We start from the raw sequence: 3,834 nt of genomic DNA, 5'->3' as shown, positions 1-3,834 counted from the left end.
CACACTGATGGGGAGTGACTTTACAGGAGTAGGAATCAGGAAGTGGATGTAAAAACATTAAAATACTGGGAAAGTTGTCGCTCAGCCACATTTTGAAGCCGACAGATAATTTAATAGACGTCTTCAGGAGTTTGTTGCATCACATTTCTTATTTTTCGTGTTTGCAGATATTGCATGGACAAACTGCGAACATGTTACCACACTACTGTTAACCCGAGTCCATTACCTTCTGAAAATGTGACGGGAAAAAGTTACTTGATTACATACATCTAAATACACACGCTGCTGTTTAAAACACACTTTAAATTAAAAGAGAGGACAAATAAATTACAATTTGCTTGACTCCTTCCGTGCTGATATTTTATACAGTAATGAAATCACGTGGGAATGATTTAGAAAGAAATTAGTGCTTTTTGGTTTGTCAAGCTCTACGCTGAAAATGGTGAGCAGCAACCTAAAATTTATAATATTTAATTACTAAATTTTAATGTGGGGAGAGAGCATGACCCACAGGTCATAGCAGTAAGTACAACCGCCTCCTTCTGTCTGACAAGATATTCTCAGTTCAACTCTGCCATAGCAGGAGGACAGTTACCGCTTCACTGGGGCTCAGGACTGAAGATGACCGAACAATGAAGGGAAAACCCCACCCAGAAATATTCCGACACTGTTATGCTAACTGTTGTATGTTATCCAAGTTTAAAAGAAGCCCTTCTTTAGTGTTAATGTTGTGGAATGATAAAATAAAAATGTCACAGACATGAGGCTTCACAAGTTTAAATGAGTGAAGCTGCAGTAATGCTGCATTCAGGGACCGTTAGAATTCAGAAACACTAAAGAAACTGAATGTTCATGCCCATGTTCGGGTTGTTTTTGAAAACACTCTGTAATATAAACTCTGTAATATATAAAATATCACCTAAATGGTTTCAGCTATATATATTAGTGAAATACTGTAGTGTTACAGATGTCTTCAACAGTTATTGGCCCTCTGGTCTACTTGACATTCATTAAACATGGCTGGTAATTTAATTACAGCATTTATCATTGCATGGATGCCAAATTAGAGCTAAATGCTATCGTCAGCATGGTAGCTTTCTGGCATTGACAATGCTAGCATGCTAATTTGCTAACTTCACATTTGCAATCTTATTTCAGTGTGCTAGAATGTTGAGAAAAAAAAAATAAATTAGCCTGACGTTGGCGCTAAGTGGGAAGTGAGTGTAATTTAAATAGCACTTCATGGATTTCTGCACCAAATGTAATGACAATTCATTCAATTGTTCAGTTCAATCTAAATATTTATAACAGTATTAATGCATTTAAGGGTGCACGTTTTTTCAGTTTCAAACAATGATGATCGACAATCACACATTGTCGACTCTCCTTATCTCAGCGCTCATCAACGCAAAAACATCAGGCTCTTGTCAAACAGCCTGAATTTTTACAAAAAATGTTCTATTCTTTTAGAGTTAGTGATTTGTTGATATAGAAAAACACTTTCTAAAGACATAAATGCGAACCCAACACTACATTATACGAGCAATACAAAGAATAACGAAATCACAGAGAGCTGTGATCAAAATAAAAGTCTTGGTTGTTGGCACGGGGTTGGAATTTGGTGGAGGGAGAGAGGAGGGCTGGGAAAAATGACTAGTCATACAACGATGATTTATTAATATTTTTTTTGTTTTGATCCTACAGCTTTGACATCAACAAAAACCGAGCCAGAAATAGACTCACAGACATTCTGTACACACCAACACTGAAGTCCTTAGCAAGTTTCAGAATAAAAGAAGAGTCGCTCTCTTTAAAAGTGAGAGCCGGTTTGATTAACGTGTCGTGTGCGACAGTCTCCGCGTCACACATGATCTCTCACAGTTGTGAAAAATGTTCAGGGTAAACATAAAAGTCCACTAAGGCTTCAATGCGGGGAAAGAAGAGACACAGTGTTCGAAAAAAGCTGTTATTATAATTTAGATTCAACAGTCTTGCTAGCTATTATGTTGGTGCATGGCAGGAAAATGGCATAGTCAGCGGGTTATGAGCTGTTGTGTTCGATAGTGATCACGAATTACAGTACAAAATGTTTTATAATCACATGCCACGGTTGCTTTCTTTCCTTGATATAATTTCTTTAACCTTCTCTTTGTTCATTCTCTTTCAGACAGGTCAGTTATTTTTGATGCGAAAAAATGAAAAGGCAAAAAAAAGGGGCGAGCGAAAATTTTTTGTATTTGTCTCTTTTTCTGTCGCGTAACCCATTTTACATAATAATTATCAGGTACACGCTGTCAAAGTGTACTTTTGTCTCATATTTCTGGAGTATTCTTAATTTTAGATGCTTAGATAGTTTCAGATTAGATAAAATTCAGGTGAAAATCTCATTACAAAACTAGAAGTGGTGAAACTACATACTGTGGGACAATATATTATTTTATGCTATATTTCCTTGAAATACATTATTTGCGTATTTACATCTCCGGCTGCTCGTACGACAGACTTTCATGCTAACTGGTCCCCTTGATGAAAAGTTATAGACAGGAAACATCCACAGTATAGAAATAATTACTCTTAACTTTCCCATCAAAATATTTTTCTCTTAATAACTCAAGGCAAATATTGGCTTTTTCTATGAATATGAACTTTAAATATATTTTTTTAAATATTATTTATATGTGTGAGTAAAGGGAATGCATACAGAACCTCTAGTTGAAGAACAGTGACTGTCCTGTCTTATTTCTAAAAAGTGGCAAACTCATGGCAATGTGGTGAAAAAGAGACGCGACGAGAGTTCACTTCACAACAGCAGGCCTACTTTTGAAAAAAATCACCCATACGGGTTTGTTTTAAAGGAATGGTCAGACAATTTGGGAAATCACTTCCATTTGCATTCATGCCAAGCTGAGAAAATCTACACCACTCATGTTAGCACAGTAATAATAAAGCCGTTCACACAATCTACTAGCAGCTAAATGTCATACATGATCACATTTGCCACTAATTTTATTCCAACACAAAGCTAAGCTGTTTCTAGGCCGTCCAGCCCGTGTTTGTGTTGTTATTTAAAATTAAAACATGAAAGTGGTGCTAATTTTCTCATTATGGCTTTCCCAAAATGTCTCATGTTTCACAGTATAAACACGTCCTGGAACTTGAATCTGACTGCGGTTGTGTTTTTGAACATGTATTCTACATTATTTACGTGTTTAATCCTCATCTTACCCCCCACCCCACCCCACCCCCCCAGATACACTACTATTTTGCATATTCAAAAGGAATTAAAAAGACTTTTAAGGATTGCAGAGTTAGTTTTGCGTCACCCTACACACAGCGTGAACACAGCGTCACTTCTGTGGGGAATTATCTGCTTTCTGACTTTCTCACAACTTTCGAAGTTTCTGTTCTGGTTGGATGTTAACTAGAACAACTTTGACTGACTTTGTACACACACACACACACACACACACACACACACACACACACACACACACACACACACACACACACACACACACACACACACACACACACACACATACAATAATGGTTGCATAATCACAGCATCACAGACTGAACAGTGTTTACAGATTTCACTCATTCTGAACTGACCCCCCCCCCCCACTTTGAATGGAGGGCAGACTTTTGGCTGCTCACACACTCTTCACACACTCACACCGTCTCCAGATTCCTTCTCATAACGTCTTCCCCCCCCCCCCCCTCTGAAGTTTCCCTTCAACCCCAAACTTGGGGAGGATGGGGTTGGGGGATGCTTTGCCGCTACGTTGTGATTGGCTGCTTTGTGGGTGGCTGTCTGCGTGTCGCTGTGTGACT

This window comes from Antennarius striatus, chromosome 23, assembly GCF_040054535.1.
Source record: "Antennarius striatus isolate MH-2024 chromosome 23, ASM4005453v1, whole genome shotgun sequence".
In the NCBI taxonomy this organism is placed as follows: domain Eukaryota; kingdom Metazoa; phylum Chordata; class Actinopteri; order Lophiiformes; family Antennariidae; genus Antennarius; species Antennarius striatus.
This window is presented reverse-complemented; position numbering follows the sequence as displayed.